Source organism: Pyrgilauda ruficollis, unplaced genomic scaffold, assembly GCF_017590135.1.
Source record: "Pyrgilauda ruficollis isolate IOZ18807 unplaced genomic scaffold, ASM1759013v1 scaffold1, whole genome shotgun sequence".
In the NCBI taxonomy this organism is placed as follows: domain Eukaryota; kingdom Metazoa; phylum Chordata; class Aves; order Passeriformes; family Passeridae; genus Pyrgilauda; species Pyrgilauda ruficollis.
The window spans coordinates 7530926-7551728 of NW_024508100.1; the positions used below are offsets into that span (position 1 = coordinate 7530926).

General features: G+C 40.3%; 1 protein-coding gene across 1 annotated transcript in view; it reads left to right on the forward strand.

The window, feature by feature from the left end:
• CUNH4orf50 (chromosome unknown C4orf50 homolog) overlaps positions 1–20803 on the forward strand; it is a 62374-nt gene that overhangs the window by 35773 nt on the left and 5798 nt on the right. The window lies entirely within an intron of this gene.

Consider the following 20803-nt stretch of genomic DNA (forward strand, 5'->3'; position numbering starts at 1 on the left):
TTTAAGTAATAAATTTCAGCTTAGCTTGAGTAGCTTTACTGGATATGTCCACAGCCACTTTTTTTAGGGGACTGCATGGGCACTGTGAGTACAGAAATATCTGAGTTCACAGGGTGAATGATGCAGGCTGCACCCTGTGTGCCAGACCCCTGCACAGGGAGAAGTGTGTGGAGTGCCAGGCCAGCTGTGCTGGCACCACCAGGACAGCATTTCCTCACAGTCTGGCCCAGAAAGAGTTGTGGTGTGGGCTGCAGAGCCTTGGGTGCATCCTGGCTATGAAAAGGAGAAGGGAATCGTGTGTCTGTGCAGGTGCATGAGTGCACTGATGCTGGTTGGCTCTGGGAAGTTTAACTGAGCATGGTAGCAAATTCCACAAAATACCGATTTATATTGTGGCCTCACCAGAGTTAATACATTTGGAAAACATCCATTATTCCCACATCTTTATCATTATTCTTTATTTTGCATCACTTTTATTAGAAAAGGACATTCACACACAGTAGTGCGTGTCACAGTTGCTTTTCCTGTGCCTCCATTGATTCCCCCAGCTGGTTCATAGTATGTTGCTGCTTGTTTTTTGGAAGCCAGAAATAAAATGCCTGCTTTTGATGAAATATTAATGCACACACTCACACTTTATTGTGGAAACCTGCCTCCAGTTGCTCAGTAAGGTAGCAGTGCAGCAGGAACTGAATTGCTCTTCATCCAGCACAGCTTTGAAAGCACACCCCAGATGCCAAGGGAAATAGTCCCTGGAAGTGATGTCGTTGGGTGCTGCCTGAGCAGGAGGTGCCAGTGAGATTCCAAAATGTGGGCTTTGCTTTTATGTGTCTTTCACTTCTTCCTGACGCCTGGCCAGAACTTCTGAAGGCAGGTATACCTGCTATCCAGCCATCAGCTGCCTTGTCAAGTATTAAGATATTTTGATATGCAAAACCACTTGTAAATATTGAACATGGTAACTGTTACATTGATAATACAATGTTTTAAGTATTAGCTATTGTGAGAACTTATTGCAACTTTATCTTGCTGACAGTAAAATGCAAGGCCTGCCAGTTCAGTCTGAGGTCAGATCATAATGCATGAAGTGTGCTAATAATAAGGGTATTAATAATATTCTGTGATAATATGATAATAAGTCTTTGTTACCCTAGTGAAGCAATCTACTTTGTGTTTGGGGCTATGGTGACTTCCCATGAAATTAAGCCTTTGTCAGTCCAGTCTTTTTCTATCTCAGATAAGTGTGGTTTATTTTAAGTGTTCAGGCTTAATTTTAAGCTAATTAGGTTATTTGGCCCCATTCTTCCTCCTGCTGGAACTAATAATTTCCTGAACAAGTGCTGCAGACACAGAGATGTAGATGGAAGAACAGACATTTGCAAGGATATTACCTGCACTGAAGCACAATAATTCAAAATGGACTCAAGCAATTCATCCAGCAAATGGATTCTGTGCTGGCACTTCGTTGCTTTGCTTCACAAGTCACAGATTTCAGTTAAAATCCTGTAGCCCCTTGTGGTTTTAATTTTTTAAGACATCTATTCTTCCTACTACAAAGCATTGTTTAAAGATGTGCAGATACCACAGTTACCATTTGGCCAGCTGTTTCAGCTGCTTTTCATTTTTCTTAATTAAAAATGTGGAAGTTCAGACACTACAGTGGAGGAATGGCAATAAATTAGCAGCAGTCAGTTTGGACAGCTGCGTGCAGCAGCACTGGAAAAGCTAAATCAGCTAAAGGTTTCCTCTTTTAAACTCTGTCTTACTCCATTTTTCCCACTATTGAATGGACAAATGAGAAGTGATAGTAAGATCTTACCAAATAATTATGCCCTAGTTGATTTACAAGAAGATGAGAGGGACATTGCACCATCAAACAAGGAGCTTCAAATTATTTAAACGTGGTCATTTATAGGAACCTGACCCAAAATGTACAGTGTCAGACCAGATGGTTGCTCTATTGGTGTCCTGAGGTCCTGTGGGAGTCTCAGCCTTCTCAGTGAGTTATACAGGATAATTAATTTTGACCCTTATTCTGTGAACTATTTGCTGGGTTTTTTCTGTATTGAGAGGGATCAGTAGCCATGCTTGCAGAGCACATCTGAATTGGGCTGGTTTTAGCCACCTGTGGTCTGCTGTTTGCCATCCATGGACCTGCATGAGTCGAGTGGCATTATCTGGACAGCAGTGGATGATGAGGGTACTTGGAAGGAAGGTGGATGACAGCATCCTGCCTATTGAGTGATGCTCCCTGGGCCTTCTCCCCATTCAGACTCTTCCAGTCCCAAAGATATTGTTTGAAACAGCACAGGAAACTATTTTCTGGAATCAATATCCAACGAGTGTTTATTCATATATACAGCCAAAATGTGCCCAGTCCTGTTTTCTGTATTTGAGCTACCTAATATTGAAATCAAAATAACTCTTTTTAGCAGCAAAGTTGCATCTTGTCTCTAGTTTCAACAGAAGAATTACTTAGAATTAGAGTTACATGGAAGCAGTAAAAATAGTGCATAGTGCTTTCTAAAGACTGTGAGAGATAAACATAAAAAGGAAACTCATGGTGCATCTGAGACTAAAAATGCACTGTAGAGTAGTCTGTACCCACTGTGGGGGAGGAATTGGAATCTGAGGATCAAAAACCACACGAAAGAATAGCCTTTGTCCATAAAAGATGAAAAAGAAAAAAAAAAAAAAACCTTCACTTTCTTCCAACTCTGAATGAGCATTTTTCTGAAATTAGAGAAAATTAATAATCCTCCTGCAGTTGTGCTTTACCTATTTTGCTCTTCACTGGTAGAAGTCGTAAACAGGGAATGTAATGCCAATTTTTATGTTCAAATGCAAAGAACATGTAGAATGACAGATCATGCATATTTTGAGAGTTCTCTTTAGTCAGTGCAATTCCTGCATTAGACTACTTTGATTTTTCAGGATAATAGCATTCATAATATTTTTTTAAATGGTAAGTTGTCCTGTATTTTGTCTGCGCTCATCTGTGCACGCAGTCTCACTTAACAAGAAAGAATTCATCCTGCAAGTTAAAAAGGTAAAGTAGCGCATTACATCTTGTTAATGTGTACAACAGAAATTATTTGATCAGAATCAGTGGAAATGATGTGTTCTGCATTCCTGTTTGAGAACTGATATGCTGGAGAAGGCTGGGAAGGCACAGGAAAGTAGGGAAGATGACAAAACTCAATTTCTTTCAGGTAAAAGATGCCAGGATCCTAGGTTGTCCTGTGTATTAAACATTTGTAGAAAATGCAGAAGGGTTGCTCATGAAGCCTGCCACTCTCCATGTATTGCTTGCCTTGTGCTATGGAAAGCTTTCATTCCCACAGGAAATTTGGGGATCAGATCTTATGTTCAGTCTCTGGTCACTCAGCTTCATCCTCAGGACTGGTGTTTGTAGGAGTGAGAACAGAGCCAAGTTGCCCATGATTAAATCCCTAAGAATACCTCTTTATATTTTTTTCCAATAGCAATTCTGATTTGCAAAAGCACTATCTAGTACCTCTTAGTAACAGCCTGTAAGCTGATTGATATTAAAGCCCCTAATTAAAACCAGATAATGCATGAAAGATTTCTGCAGTGCAAACCTTTCTCTTAAGGCCTGATTAAGCCAAAAGACCTCACTTGCCTGTTTGCACAAATGTATTCTCATCAGGTCAGGCACCTGGCAGCACTGACTTAGGGCCATCCTTCTCACCATACCTTGTTCTTGGGAATGAGGAGAACAAAGGCTGGGACAGAAAATCAGATATTTCAGAAAGAATGGCCTATTACATTTAGCTAGGAATATAGTCTGTCAGCAGTCTATCTGGCTCTGATCATCCTATCAGTCAGGATAATGGTGAACCATAGAATAATGTGTTCATTTACATATAAATGTGCATAAAATATTTATTTGCATATATATTCACCTATATATATGTATAATTGCATGCAGTTTGGCATAAATAAATATGGTTTAAAATAATAGGGAGAAGTGATTTTCTGCAGGTCATTTTTTTTTGTGCTTTATTTTTTCCTCTGTCTCGAGATTTGCAAATACAAGTCAGGACAAGAGTAGAGACTGATTTCTTTAATTCTTATTTTAAAGACTGAATTTAAACCTTAAATTAAGAGGTAACTAAGACTATGCAGTGGAAGTTCTGGTCGTACCTTGACTGCACTTCAGGTTAAAAATTCAGGTATGTGTCAATCTGTCTTCTCCTTCCCAAATAAACTAGATTCCATGGGAAGGACACTCACTTGTGTGCCCCACATGCCAGCCCAAATGTAAATGACAGTGGGACCAGGCCAGTGAGGGGCACTTTGTCCTGTATCAGTTCAGCTCCCTGTTGTCTCTTTTGCTGCTGAAGGAGACGGAAACAAAAGATCAGTGGTTGCATAAAATATTGTTAGCACAATTTTGCTTCTATCTGCTTAAACCATTGAGCCTTTTCTGAGTGGGAGTTAGGCACCCCTAGGGAGAGTGTCAGGCTGCTGTGGTGGGAGCCAGACTGACTTGCACCCTTGTTAAAGGGCTCTTGGACTCTGGCCACTGTCATATTTCATGTAAAGTAAACTGTCTGCCTTTGGAAATCTTCATGTAGTGTGGAAAGTTCTTGAGAGAAAAAGCTGTGACTTGTGAAGTAAGCAGGTCTTTAAAAAAAGAGAGAAAAAAGAAAAAGAAAGGAAAAAGAGCTAGAGGATCCTGTTACAGACGATGGGTCAGGTTCAGCAGGGTGCCAGAGCAGCTCAGTTTCAGCCTGGTGGTCCAGAGCAGCTGTGAGCCTGGCTTCCCAGGCACTGAGGCTGTGTGTTCAAGCCATTAGTGAACCAGGTCAAATATCTAAGGCTGGAGAGAGAGTTCTTTTTATCATGGGTTACTGGGAGTATTTAATCAGTGATTACTCAGAAATTAAGATGCTATCTGTTCTGTCTAGTCACTGTGTTTTTGATTATGGTGTGAGAACATGGAGCAAAGGGGAATTTCAGTTAAGAGTTGCTGGGAGTTTGATTTGGTTGGACTTGTATTAATTGTATTTGCACAATTTGGAATTTGAAGTGCTGTGGCTTGTCAGTGGATGGCTGGCTGGCAAAGCCTCCTTGAAGGGGAAGCATCTGGAGCACATTGCTGGTTTGTATAATGTGGCTCCAAGGCTGAAAATTGAGAGTGATTCTTTCTCACCCTCACTGAAAGATGCAGCTAAAAAAGGAGGACATGGCTGTCCCTTGCCCCCACCATCTGCTGAGTGCTGCCTCCCTGCTTTCCCTCTGTGGGCTGGGGACTCTGTCTCTCAGCAGCCACATCTCCATTTCCAGCTGGCTGCAGAAAGTCCCTTCTGGTAAATGTGCTTTAAAATCTCATGGTGAGGTTGCCTAGCTGAAAGGTATTGATAATTTGTGACTGTTTGCACAGAGAGCTTTGCTTGGGGACACAAAGCAGTTCTTGTCTCTTAGAGGAGCTGATTTGTAGGAGAAAGTGTACTCTTTAATGTAGGTGCTCTGTGGATAGCAAAGGATTGGGCTGTGCTCATCCCTGCCACCCTTACAATTTTATGTGCCTTTTCTGTGCTGGTTATAATCACCACTATGATGTGGTTCCTGAATCAACAGTTAATTAGAGACCTCTTGTGGGTGGTAGATCTTTTGCAAATGACTGTTTATGAATGAGCAGACAGGCTCATTTGAAGTACCTGAGCTTGGCAGAAATAAATAACTCTATTTTATATAGATCCTAGATGATCTGATGCCTCATCATTTTGCAGGGCAGAAGTGTACTGCCTGTCCTGTGGCTGGTGAGCATAACCAGAAACCATTTCTGTCACAATGAGCCTGCCCAAGAGCAGATGACCACAGAAGGAGCTGTGCAGTAATTCTGGAGAATTAGTGGTGGGTAGCAGGTGGCTGGCCCTGAGTGAGTGTTGGAGAGCATGTTGAAGGCCATGACCCCTTCAGGGTTTTGAAACCTAAGAAACAAAGCTACAGCTGGTGTGGACAGGAATCATGGTCTGTTACATGCACTGACTGAATCAGGTTCATACAGAAAGTACCTTGTGTGATGGTGCTCAGGAGAGCCAGAAAAAAGCACCACTTGCTAACAAATAATGTGGATATCATTGTAGGACTCTGCTAAAAACTGTCTAGCCAGGCCAATGACACTGCTAAATTGTTCTTTGTGGAAAGAAGAGATTCCTCTAAATCATAAGAAAGGCAACTAAGAAAGATGCCCTCCTTGATTTGCTGCTTGTTTACAGAGAGGGTCTTGAGTGAGGTGGAGATTGGTGGCTGTCTTGGCCAGAGCAACCATTAAGTGATTGAGTTTAAAATCACTTATTTTAAACAGGAGGAAAAGCACCAGCAAAAATTCCTGGACATAAGGAGAGTAGACTTCTGACTGCTCAGGGAACTAGTGAGTAAGGTTCCCTGAGAAAAAGCTTTTTGAGATGCTGGGGTCCATCTATGCTGGTCAGTTTTTAAGCAGCACCTCCTAGGGGCACAGGAGCAGGCAATTCCTAAATGTCTCAAGTCTATCAGATGAGGCAGAAGGCTGTCTTGGCTGAGCAGGGATTTTCCTTTGTTGATAAGGCAAAAATGGAGGATGTATGAGCAGTGGAAGCAAGATCAGGTGACATCCTGTGTGCAGTTCTGGGCATCCCAATATTAGAAAGATATAAAGCAATTAGAGTGTCCAAAGGAGGGCTAAAAGATGACCAAGGGCCTTGAGGGGAATCTTTATGAGGAGCAGCTGAAGTCACTTGGTCTGTTCAGCCTGGAGGAGACTGAGGGGAGACCTCACTGCAGTTACAGATTCCTTGTGAGGGAAGAGCAGGGGCAGACACTGATCTCTGCTCTGTGGTGACACTGACAGGACCCCAGGGGATGGCCTGAAGTTGTGTCAGAGAAGGGTTTGACCTGCATGTCAGGAAAGGGTTTTTCATCCAGAGTGTGTGGGCACTGGAGCAGCTCCCCAGGGAAGGGGTCACAGCACCAGCCTGACAGAGCTCAAGAAGTACTTGGACAATGCTCTTGGGCATGTGGTGTGATTCTTGGAACTGTCCTGTGCAAGGCCAGGAGCTGGACTTCTGTGATCCTGCTGGGTCCCTTCCAACTCAAAATGTTGTGTAATTCTGTGATTCTGTTGTGTCTGACATCTGCATCTTTCCCAGAACAGCAATTCCTCTTGTCCCCTTTGGAGATGACTCTGAGACTGCCATTTGCACTGACATTTTCATGTGGACGGACAATTGATTCAACATTTCCTGCGTCTTCTCTGTGGCAAGACATCTTTATTAGGCTACAGAATTAAGCTTTTTATTGCTTGCAGCTCAGACAATACTGCAGACCTTCAACCAGTGGTTGTCAGGTGTCTGTCTCCCTGGCAGGGAGTTGGTTACCATGTTTAAGAACTAAGCTTAAGTCATGCTCCAAGGAGTGGGATTCCTTGGGACATGTATAAGTCTGAGTTAGTCTCCTGGCATCCCTGCCATCATGAAGAGAAATCATCTCTTGATCTACAGGATAGGATTAATCTCATCATAATGTAGGTCTAAAATAGGCAAGATGATCTGCACTCTAGAGGTGCCTTTTCAACTCACTGCCTATAAGGATGAGTGGAATGCAACTATCTCAGATGTCAAATCTACACTGCAGGAAAAAGGGGAGGTGATTTCTGCCCAGGGTACTTCAGTGGTGAAGTGACCAGGGTCACGTGGTGGTGACCTGGTTGTGCTTAGCAGGACAAAGACTTGCAGTCTTCCTCCTGAGTCCAAGGTGGCTGCTCTGAACACCAGAGTAGTCTTCATAGAAGAGAAAAGGGGCATTAATACTTGGGAACCTCTCTTTTGTGTTGTTCTATCTAAGTTGGGTTTTTTGGGGTTTTGTGGTTTTTTGGTGTTTTTTTGGTTTTTTTTTTTGGTTTTTTTTTTTAATGTTCTGCCTGAGGACTTTCCCTCTGTATTTACAACTTGGATTAACTGTATAGTTTTGTCTTAATTTATGGTCACAAACTCTGGATTCACTGTAAAATATTTAGGTCCCAGTTTATATATAGGAAATATTTATAAACAGGAAATAAAATGAGCATGTATACCTGAAGCCTTGTTGACCTGACAGATTCTCTCAAGGCCCCAGGAGATCAGAAGCAGCATTCATCAAGTGAGGTATTGAGCATATGCCAGGTGTAGTGCTAATACTCAGGAGTTTTTGCATGGTAATAAGCCAGATTCATTGTTCTTTATTTGTGAACTGTGCACTCCTCTGCACTTGTGCATGCTTCCTCTTGAGTAGTTTAAAAGAGGACAATGCAGAACAGATGCAGCAGCTTATAAAACAGTATTCAAGCATGGATTCAGCCTGAGCTGGGGGCAGTTCTCTGCAGTGGATTAGTGGCTGCAGCACTGCCATTCTCCTGGGAAATCAGCTAAGCACAAGTGTTTCCTTTAGAGGGCTTCTGACCTCTTTTGTGTTGTTCTTCTTAATTTCTGTGCCCTAAGTAAGGTGATATTAAAGCTATTCCTTGTTGGTATGCTTCCTTGGGAGCTTTGCAGAGTGCACAGGAGGGAAGTGGTTTTTGCTGCTCCTTAATGAAAAGCAATTGCTCAGAGTCCTGCAAGTCCAAGGAAGATGAAATGTCAGCTAAGAATGAGTGCTGCTGTCTGCACTGGCAAACTGGATACTGGGGAAAGAATAATGCTATTGTCAAGACACATCTTTCGCTTTAATAAACCATTTTGAAAAGAAGGTTTTGCTTCGATTTAATAGTGGTCCTTGGGGGGAAAAAGATTCTACACTCTAGCATGAAAGCAAACACTCCTTGTCTGTTTTGAAATAAACATACTGTCTTCTGCAGTACTGGGCTACCCTGTAAATTTTATAGATAAATAGGTTATGAGTATGACAATTGCCTTAGCAGTATTATTAGGAGTAATAACTTCTGTTGTGGATAAATCTGACCCTTTTAAAATGTAAAAACATTCATATGTTATTATTCCAGCCTAGCTTTTCCCTTAGAAGAGGTTGTCCTGTCTGTAAGTTTTATTAGAAATGTCATGATATACAACTTATTATGAATTACTGCTTTTGAGCTCTCAGTTGAGCAGAGGTTGTAACAATACATTGTTTTGCATGTCTCAGCTGCATACTCTGGAAGCTTAATACTGAGGGCTTTTCCCCACTTCAGAATGATTGTTTTGGGACTAATTACCAAGTCACTGAGTTGTACAAAATATCTGACACTGCTTGTTGAATTCCTCCTTGATTATCAGTACACATGGAGCTGTGGGATCCTTTGTATTTTTGGATTGCTGCACCTGAACCCAGTGTTATCTGTTAGTGAACACACCATTAAAAAAATCAACTTCTAATTTATTGCCTAATTTATAGGCTCACTTGATCGATCTATGACACAGTTGAACTCATGTTCAATGATTAATGTGAAATAAAAGGTAGTGTTACATGGCCCAGTTAGATTAGATGCTCTTGATCTAGTCCTGTCAGTCACAGCTGTTAAACATTTTATGTCCTCATATAAAACTGTACTTGTGCTGCTGTCGGTTTTCAGGCTAAAAGAAGATCATATTATAATTAAATAGCTAGAGCTTATGTAAGAGAATAGGGTAATTATCCATATATAATAATAAATTTATAGGAGACCATGCTTAAACAAATATTATTTTTACCACATAAAATGCTACAGAAATTTTTCAAAGTCATAAGAAAAAATTAGGAGTTCAGACTTCATTGCCTTTCTTTTAGGTGGTAACAAATGCCTCTTATGTCCTTGAAAATGCCCCCTAAAATATTGAATTTTATTATACATGCCCTGCATAATCACTTAGGGTCAAAGATGAGGATTCTTCGTGTTTTTTTAAATTTAGGTTTTATTCAATGCAAATTTACAGTTGAAGTATTTACCTTTTGGACAGTATAAATGAAGGTAGCTGAAGAACCTCAGTGTGGTGTCAGTGGGACTTGGCAGCATTCCCCTTTTTAAAACCTGGCAAGTGACGGGGCTGCTGAAGGGGCACTGCATCACCCTGGGCATCAGAAAGTGGCTGCAGATCCAACTGCAGCCAGGACAGTGTGGGCTTAATGGGAATTAAAAGATTCCACAGATATTAAAGGAGTGTTCTCATTAGGAAGGACACTTCTCCTCTCACCCTTCTTGTGTGTCAAGATCAATGTCTCATCAGGGAAACCTTCAATACAGAGTATTTTGAACGAGCATATGATAAATAATATTTTTTTTACTATATTTGGGCTGCAGGAAAAATAATTTTCCTGGTGTAATGAGTGATAAGTAGAACAAAGATCATTTGGGAATAAAATGTAGATGTTTGATCCATTTGATAATTTCCATCTGGATGGCATTTGCTTCCCTTAGTAAGGGGAATGGGAGCTGCCTATTTCTAGGCAATCTGTTGAGTTTCTTTCACAGAAAAGGACAGTTTAGCTTTTCCTTCCATATGGACATATATTATTACATTTACAAACATGTTGTTCATCTTTCTTTTTTTTTAGATCCTCTAAGAAGCCTTAATTCCTAGGTGGGCTGGGATGTGGGTCAAATATTCTTGGGATTTTTTTGTTTGGTTTTTTTTCCCCAGAAATCAGTAAGAAAGGGGAAAGACACCCATTATTCTCTATAGATAGGTACTAGTTAATTTACTAAACTGAAAGAAACCTTGCTTGTTGGAGCAGAAAGCAAGTGAGCTGTGTAACGAGACTGGAATTGTCATTGTTCCTCTGGGCCTGACCATGCTGGAGGAATGCAAATCTGCAAGTGTGACTCCAGGCTATTGTGGCATCCAAGTCTTGCAATCTTGGGCATAAATTTAGCAAGTTCCACCTCAGGATTCTCCCTCTGGAACAGTGGAGTACTCTAAACATTAAGAGGATCATTATAATCGTAATGTCATCTTGGCTAACCAAAGAGAAGCTGTTTTCTTAGTACAATGAGGTGAGGATGGTTAATGCTGTGGTTTTGCTGCTGCCCTGGGACTGCTGGATCTTGTGCATTTGTATCATTTTTTACTAGATTTGATAAAACTCATGTGTCACAGGCAGAACTTCAGAGCTGCTTCCCTTCATCACCCTGGGCAGGCAGACAGGTCTGTATCCTGCTGCCCTGTACCTGCTGCCTCACAGTCATTCCAGCAGGAATTCCTCCCTCCCAAAATGTCATGAAGTGCCCAAGTACAGTAAGCACATAGGCATTCATGCTTTTTCCTTGGAATACTTTTATTTGAAAAGTGATTCTGTTCTCTGCATCATATTTTGTTTTGGACACATTAAGCATTTTCAACCTTTGGAAAAGTGTACAAATCTCTTTCCAATATCCCTGCACATAAAAGCAGGAAGAAACATTTGTAGTTTAAAAGAGGACAACTCTATTTTCTTCATGAAAAGCAAATGTGGATTTTTTTTTCCTTTGCCAAAGCCATGTGGTGGAATCCTGCAGAAATGGGATATTGTGTCTGCCTGGAGCCAAGGAAAGGTGCAAAACTTAGGAAAAGGGTGTGAATCAGTGCCTGGTGGTTTAGGGCCACACCTCCTTCATCCTCTTCTTGCTAGTAGGCCATGGATACTGTTTATTCTCTCTTTTTTGGTCTGCTGTGGCTGTGCCCAGACAGCTTGATTGCAAATTCATCCACAGAACAGTTCAGAGTTAAAACAGCCTTTTTTTGCTGCCACTGATAATCATATGCCACCATCAGCAAAATTGCCACCTGTAATCAGATCTGTAAGAGCACAGATGGCTTCCAAATGCACTAATTCAGTACCAGAGCTGTGATTTTAGCAGCAATTGCTTCTTAGCATTTTGCACCTGGAATTTTTACTAATTTTCATATTTATCAAACAGCTGTAAATTGAGACCTCCAGCTTGCAGGTACTTGTGATCTAAAGAAGTTTGGAGATGATTACACTCCAATTTCAAGAGAGGCTTCACCTGATTCAGCTGAAGTTCAGTTAGGGTCTGGTCCTCAGAGGATTTCAGTGCCTTGTCAATCACATATTTAATTGGTGACTTATGGCTTTTGGATTTCAATGCTTTTTTTTTTTTTTTTTTTTTTTAATTTCCCTTATTCTCTCTGCTTGTTGGTGACCTGAACGAGAGCAAGTTCTGTCTGCTTATATGGTGGACTTGAAGTGAGTCCAGGACATAACACTCATGTTTGGGATATGCAATCCAAAAGAGAATGCCTGACTTCCAGAAAACAGGATTTTTTCCATGTTCTGACCTTTAGCAATCTGCACCAGTCAACAGAGCCATGTCCCAGGCAGCTGGTGGGAAGGCTCTTGCCTCTTTCCCAGTCTGCATCTGATGTGGGGAGGGGGGCCCTGGCAGACCTCACCCACCTGTGCCCCAAAAACAAGGTTTTCCCCACTGAGGTGATACGGATCTTCTCTCTGCTGAGAAGTTTAGAAATTTCTTGTGGTTGGAAACAAAGGATTTAGCTGGAAAGAAAGGATTCCATGCTGGCTTAGCTGTTTGTCTCCTTCAGGAGTGCTCATAGCTGTCGTGTGACAGGAGGTGATGAGAAAGAGTGTTGGACAGGTTTCTGAGGGAGTCTCATTATTCATGTAGTCCACAAGCCACACTGAAATTATGAAGGATTTAAGGCTAGTGGACTGAGTTGGGAACAAGTTTCTTTCCTACTCATTTTAAAAGAGGTGAGGAGGGAGAGGAAAAAGTTTTAAGAGAAGAAACAATGGAAACAAGAATCTGTCCAGGAACAGAAGTGGAGGCTGGTAGAAAAAAAGATGAAGTTGTGTTGAGGCAGAAGCACTGAAAAATAAACAGGTGCACGTGTGTGTTAGGAAGGACAAAATTTACATGTGAATCCTTGTTTCTCAATTTTGATGGTTATGTTTTATAAATCATACATATACTTAATTCCATAGCACACATTTAATTCTTCAATAAGGCTTAGTTAAAGCCAGAAACATTATGATTTCTGGTGAGAATATGAACAGCTTCATTCAGGGGTGGAAGGCTTTATATACTGCTAAATGACCTATATCAGAAAAAAGTATAGGTACTGTAGTTGCTTGTCTTTCTCCAAAGTGGTGTTTGCATTAAGCATTTTCAACAAAATAAGTGAAATAATAATCAGGATGAACTCTAGTTCTGGATAGTCTTGTGTATATGTTGCTCATGTAATAACTAAAAGGGAGAAAACCAAGTTTTTATTAGATTTCTTAGGCATTTGAAGAAGAAAATGTCATGGGATGCATGAGGCTATTCTTCAAAATGGAGAGAACAGGAGGAAGAGTGGAGCCTCTTACTGTTCCCCAGAGTTTCAAGAACTCATGGCTGAGACAGTCAATGTAAATATTTTTCATATGAAGCTCAGTCTCACCATGCTGGAGGCATTTGTCCCTCCACAGCAAACAGCCAGAATTGGGAATATTCAGGTAGGTTGACTCAGATGGTGTTGACTTCAGGAGGGTTGACTCAGGCACATGTGCCTGGCTGAGCCCAGGTGCTGAAGGATTTCTTGGGGGAGGGAGTGGGTCAGGATGAAGAAACAGATACTGTCTAGGCTGGAATTCCCATTCATTTTGTTTGGACACCTACAGATGAAACCCTAGGACAACGTGTTTGCAGCTGAGAGCCTTGTCATAATCAACTTTGTCATAATCACAGATCAGCTGTGACAAATGCAACACCTGGATTCCCATAGAGAGAGCTGATGTTGGTTACTTCCATGTCACTTAGCTGCAGTTGTGGATTGCCTTTCCTTTCTTCTTCTGAAAGTATCTTTAAATGAGATAGAAGTGTCTGGTTAGGTAACACAAGTTAAACAGCCAGCTGAAATTTCCTTCCTTTGCCAGAGCACTTAGAGCTCTCTCTGTGCACTCTAAGATTTTATCCAGACAGATGATGGCTTTTTCAGTCCTGGTGATGTCTGACAGTTGGATCTGGTTAATACCTCTGTCCTTAATGAGTTATTAAAGTGAGCAGCATCATTAAAAAATTATTTTAGGCCTTTTTCAGACCTTTTTGTTATGAGACAACAGTGGCTACTGCTGCCAAAAATGGTTTTGCTGTTGCTGAGTCGTGGCAGGACAGGGCTTGTGCATGTTGTGGCTGTGTGGTACTCCCACACATGCTGACACTGTGGCATGGACATCCTGTGAGCAAATAAGTTACAGCATTCAAGTCACTCTAAAGCATAGTGTCCTAAAAATTGACTTCATTCTTACTTGCAAAGTCACCTCCTCATGTGTTTTGCAGGCACACAGTAGAGCACAACTAGTGAAGTCAAACAGCCAGATTGCTGTGCTGTTTCTTAAGCTTAAAGACAGGAAACTTGTTTGTGAATAGGATAGAAATATGCTTACTGTCAGAAAAGGAAGATCCATAAAAAATGAGCCAGCAGCTGAAAGCAGATACCTTGGGGAAGAGATGGGGGCAGACTGGTTCTCTCCAGGGCTTTCATCATTTCCTGCTCAACAATTTCCTGAAGCAGAGTTGGTTTCTATTTGTTCACTGAACTTTGATGGATTTTTAGTTGTCAAGGCTCTCTTGAAGCCATAGAAACTTTTTCCCTTAGCAGTATTCCATGGAAAGGAGTCCCACCACTTAGTTACATGTTAAGAACCACTTTGTTGGGAACTTGCTACCCATCAATGCATCCAGATCTTGTCATTCCTGGTTTCCTTCTTCTCTTGGGTATAATCTTACCCAAGGATCCATCTTCATTATAAAGTTTGCACAAGAATCTATCTAGCAAACAACATCTTAGTTTGCTCTTAGCTTTTGGAATCAAATTTCCAAAGCAATTTCATGTCATATATAAGGTAAACATTTTTGAAAAGTCCTAAAACCTCTCTCCTCCAAAATTACAACCTATTGATATACTTGGCATTTCTCATGTTCTGTCTCCTGTACAGCTGCAAAATATTGCACTCTGGAAATCCTCAGTATTGCATGTTGTCTTAGGTTACTACAGTCCAGGGCAAAGTAAACAGGAAAACCAGAATGAGTCTTTTCTTGTCAACCCTTTTCAGCTGTGTACACACAATTAACATCTCCAGGCTTCCTCTTGCCTTTTCACTTGCTACCCATTCTGATAGAACTTTTAAAGTCAAAGTCTTAATGTCATTAAGTCACATTTCTACCCCAAATTCTCTTGTTCTGCTGTTGAATATTAAGACAGTCAGGCTTTTCTGCTTGAGGTGTTGTGTTTCTCACATGCCTGCCTTATGAATTTAGCAGCTATTTATTTCAGATATTGTTTTTTTATTTCATCCTATTCTATTACACCTGCTTCTTTTCATTCACTATTTTGTCTGTTAAGTCCACTTTTATTAAAGTAATTGTGCCACCACATATTTTAATGCAAATTTTATGCAGGCTGCCTAGCTAATGCTGAAGATAGTGACTGAGATAAGAAATGTTTTGCTAATCTCCAAAATAGGGAAAAATCCCAGTGTTGATCAGGAGTGGTTGATACTAGAAAGCTGTGTCCCTGTTGAACCAAAGCATTTAAAGCATTCTCTGAAACTGCATTGTAACTGGAGTGCTCTCTTGGCCGGGGGGGAACAATTGACTTAATAGCACGAACTCAGATGAAATGTGCTGAACTGGGGACACTGTTAAATTGACTTTTCTCACTGAAACAAAAGCTCCAGTGCCTGCTTTTACACTGTGTCAGTGATTGAAAAAGCTAATGAAAACACTCTTCTTGCTGTATGATTTTTGTTTTCTCTCCAGGGATGAGTTTACCTCTTGGTTCAGTCTGTATTATTTAACAGTGGAGAGAGGCATCCTTATGTTCAGTTCAGAGATGAGGATCAACTAGGATGTTGCAATAACTTACAATGCAGAATGCAAGGTAGGCTCAATAAAAATGAACATTTAAAGTTTTATCTCAACAGAAAATAAGTTCTATTTAAATTTCATGGGTTTTTTTTCTTAGTTTCACTTAGATAGAGAACACCCTCTATGGTAATTTTTAGGAGTGTTAAATTTCAAATAAGCACATTGATCTTGAAACACTCAATAAAGTCAATAGAACCATTTCTGGTGACAAATGCACATCTGTCATTTTCTGCACAATGGTCACTGACATATAATCTATTCTGTTGCCTTACCAAAAAAATGCAGCCAACAAACTAAGTAGAAATATATATCATAATAGTTTTAAAATAAACAATTTAAAATTGGTCTTATTGTAATTATTATATTTTTAGCTGAAATTCCATGTTTATTTATATTTCCTTTTCACTTCAGAAAGCTGAGTTTCTTGCTCTCATTGGTTCTGGTCCCTCACTTGGACTTGGCCAGGACTTGGGTTGTGTAATGTTGCTGAGTCAGCCAATTTGTATAAACTATTTGTATAAGCTATTTACCTGCTTCTCTGAGCTATGTAAGGCTTGCTTTGATTGCATTCAAGATCCACACAGTCTTAACCTAGCACGCTGCACCATGCCCTTGAAATACAGCAGCTTTATCCTTTATTGAGGCACGCAGAGATTAAGTCCAAAGTCATTCACAGTCTGTAGCAAAACAGGGTATCAAAATCTGGTCTAAATCCAAGGGCAGTGCACTAAGCACTGGATCCTTTTACATCAAGAAGGAAGAGTTGACACATTTTTACCCAATACAAATAAATGTATTAAAAGCTGAGATGTAATTTTAATGGGAGATTGATTTATGTATTAACTAAATATATAAGAATTTATGTCTGGAGAAAGGTGACTTGAGGGGACCTTATCACTCTCTACACCTACCTGAAAGGAGGTTGTAGCCCGGTGGGGGATGGCCTCTTCTCCCAGGTAACAAGTGACAGAAGGAGAGGAATGGCCTCGAAGTTGCACCAGAGGAGGTTTAGACTGGATATTAGGAAAAATTTCTACACGGAAAGGGTCATCAAGGACATGGTGCTCAGGGAAGTGGTGGAGTATGAAGGTAGTTTAAAGGTGTGTGGATGTGACACTTAGGAGCATGGTTTGTTTTCTGGTGGACTTGGCAGTGCTGGGTTAATAGTTGAACTTCATGATATTGAAGGTCTTTTCCAACCTAAATGATTCTGCGATTCTGAATAGATGTAGTGCTTGTGAAAGGTGGCATACTGGTTCCCTGGGACAGGCAGGAGTACTATATTCATTAACAGACACAATAATTTGCATCGCTCTAGCTACTGAAAGCTTGTGTGGACTTGAAAGAGATACTTTTCTATAAAAATGAGAGTTCACAGTGTGTATTTTGATCCTTTGGTTGCCTGAATGCTTAGATCACTATTCATGGAGGAGACACGTTACTGGATTCCTTATGAGATTCCAAGTACCTGCTGCTCCATCTTCCCCTTTCTCAAATCAGAGTTTCCTCTCTTTCAGTGTTTCCTCTGTCTGCCCCATTATGCCCCTTCCACATTTCACCCCCTCTGGAGACCTGCAATGCTGTTAATCATTTTCCACAGCTCCTGGCAACTGGCTGGACAGGAGACAGTGCTTGCTGCAGCTCACTTGGGTCTAGGTATGTGCTCATTTTAACCAACACATCTGTGCTGACTTAGTCAGAATCACTTGACTCTCTTTTTGTTATGAAAATTTAAATTACTTTCTGATTTATTGTTGAAAATGCATTCTATTATCAATATATAAATTTAATACATTCTCTTCTTTATATTATTTTGGTATAGAGGCAATATTAAGAGTACTGTTATCTCTAGTTTAAAATATGTACCCTTTGCAATTCTTCAACATCTTCCTGTGCACATTCATTTTAAATATGTCTTTGCTGCCCTTGCCATTACTCTAAACACAGTCCCCATGAGTGTAACATCACTACTCCTAGTCATCTTGTCATTTGGATTTATGCCAGTGTTATCTGAAATTACTTATGAACTTTCAAAGGGATGTTGTTTCCATCTTCTTATCAAGGCCTTGGTCCTGTCTCATTAATGATAATAGTAGTCCCATTTTCTTTATTATTTTACAGTAATATGTGGTATCCATACATTAATTCATGGGTTAAGATGTCAGTATAGACACGTGCATTTAGGTACAGATCTTTAGGCTATACCTAAATTGTTTAAAGCCTAAATTGTTAGGCTGTCTTAAATTGTTTATGTTCCATCAGACTAAGATAGTAGTTGAAGAATTTTTTGGCTCACCGTTGCTGTATGTTTGTGTCCAGGTATTTTAGTTAGTGATTATATTGTGGCATTCAGGAGAATTTTTTGCAAACAGAAATGTCAGTTTCATGGCTGAAGCCCTTGCTCAGCATCAACTAAGAGCTGATTCTTTCAGCAGTCCTTTTAAAATCCACTGCTTCCCAATGATTAAGTTGCACTTTGCCATGCAGAGCTGAAATTAAATCCAAATTATCCAAATTAGCTGTATGGACTGAAGATATACACACCGACTTAAAAGAGAATTTGCATATATCTGCACAGCCACAAGCAGTGGGGAGCTGGCATGAATATGTGCCACTTCATTTATGTAGTGAGCACTGGGTGAAGTTGGAGAGATTCCTTTGGCTTTCTGTGGCACAGGTACAGGCAGACCAAGCTAGCAGCTTCCTGTGAAAGCCTGGAAATGTATCTTTTGTTTGAATTAGCCTGAGAGTTACCTGAATGCTAAAGATGTTTAATTATTTAAAGATACTTAAGCAGGTCAGTTAGCTAAATATGTGTGTGGGGAGGAGGGAAGAAGAATAATGACTATAGGATTTGGCCTAATATACTTAGCCTGGGTTTTTCATTTTTTTCATATATATTACTGTCTTTGTTTACATATATATTACTTATTTTATAGCCTTTCTGCAGTAATTGGTGGATCAGAGAATTGGAATCAGAGAATAAGCTTGAAAACAGATATTAGAAAGCTTTAATAGGACCATTTCTAGTCAGCCATGTGAATACCACAGCTGTGCTAGGGTCAGAGAGACTGTGATGTTTGTCTCCAAGTCTGACAGGAGATCAGTAAATCTGATAATAAATCATAAAGTAAATACTATGAAACATAGATCACCCTTTAATAACCAGCTACAACTTCATGACTACCAAAGGTAGCTATCTATCCTATATTAAATCATATAAACATGTGCTTTTCACATCCCCTTTTTAACTATTTTTGTTTTCTGCCATGGTTATACCCAGATAAGGAACTGTGAAGTCTGCCATGCCATGAGTTCAGCAAGTACTAAGGTAACCCAAGTCTTTGCTGAAAGACATTATTTATTCTATTAATGTTTAATCTGGAGCAACCACTGACCTGCATAATTTGATAGAGATGGGTAAGCTGCTCCCTGAACACCTCTAATGCTCTCATACTTTCTTTATATTTCAGAAGGAATGTAAACAAATAAACACCAAACGCTAAATTGTGGAAAAAAGGTGTGAAACAAGCCAAGAGTACTTGGTATTGCACATAAATTTTCCTGTCTGTTTTTCTGAAATTCCTGTGGGGGCTCCTCAGTGTCTCTGAGCTGGTTGGCTGCTCAGGGGCTCTCCTGGCACACTGGGCTGGGTTCCCAGCACAGAGTGTGTGATGTGCCTTCTCAGACACACATCAGCTTCTGCTGGGATTTGTGGTTCTCCCCCCTGTGAGCCCCTGCAGACACCAAGTTACTCATCTGAGCAGTGGGATGAGGCTTGGTGGGGTTGCCCTTGGTGGTATTGCTCCTGCTCAGCCTCATCCATCTTTTGTGGGCTCTGAATGCTGAGGCAGCTTCTGAGTCTGTTACAGCAGCCCTTTAAGAGCATCATTTGCAGTTATTACTCTAAGTACACCAAGATTAGGTTCATTTCTCTGAGCTAGAGGTAACTCTGGATATTATTTGAAACAAATTCTGTGAAGTCATTATCTGTGCTGCTTTGCCTGTGTGTCCTTTTTCCCAGATGTCTTAATCATCTGGAATTATTTGATTCAGTCTGTGATCTAAAAATGCTCATTTGAATCTGTGTTTCTCATGTCAACACCCTGCATCTGTCTTTGGAAATTCAGTAGCATACCTTCTTCCACTGCAGGTACTGGTTCCTTTCTCTGTCCACTATATGTGGAGGTGATGTAAGTATGAGAAAAAAGAGGAAAAACTGTGTAGCTGTGTGGCAAATGGGTTTGTCCTGTCCCTTTGTCCCCAGTCCATCTAATTTCTGCTGCAGGGGTCTCTTCCAGCACCCCACACCAGTGACCTAGGAACTGGCAATAAAAATTACAACAGGAAAGACCATTTATTTCTATATCATGTGAAATTCTCACAGATACTAATTGCTCCCTTGCAGGTGCTGTGAAGGGAGTAGGATTGTCTCAGGGGCTGTTAAATACAAGCATTTTTTATGTCAAGGATATTATTGTATTCTCCCACAGGAAAGAGAGAACATTTTTCAATGCCATTAACACTTAGTTCCCTAAAAGATTGAAATCATAAACTTGAAACCATGATAATGTTTAGCATAAAATAAAGAATTTAGTTTATAAACAATTTATGGACTTTTAGTGAGGTCTTTAGCAGAATGAGGTCTTTAGCAGATGCCAAAGCATAGCGCAGTGAAGTACTTTGCCAAAAATATATTTCAAAAAATTCTAAAGAAGATAATGAAATCTTTAAATGGTAAAGATTTAAGAAAAGCTGCATTACTCACAAGTGTTCTGACACTCTTGTGTTACAGTTTAAAAGAAAACTCAGTGCTATTCCTTTCTCATTTCATGTACCACATATTACATATATATACTACGTAGCACACTGCAATCTCTGCTGCTGCAATCAGGTAAAATTCCTTCCAGGGCAAAGGATCAGTGCTCATTTACTAGCTTGGTCTAGCATTGTATCAGAAAAATTTGTGCAGTGAAAAGT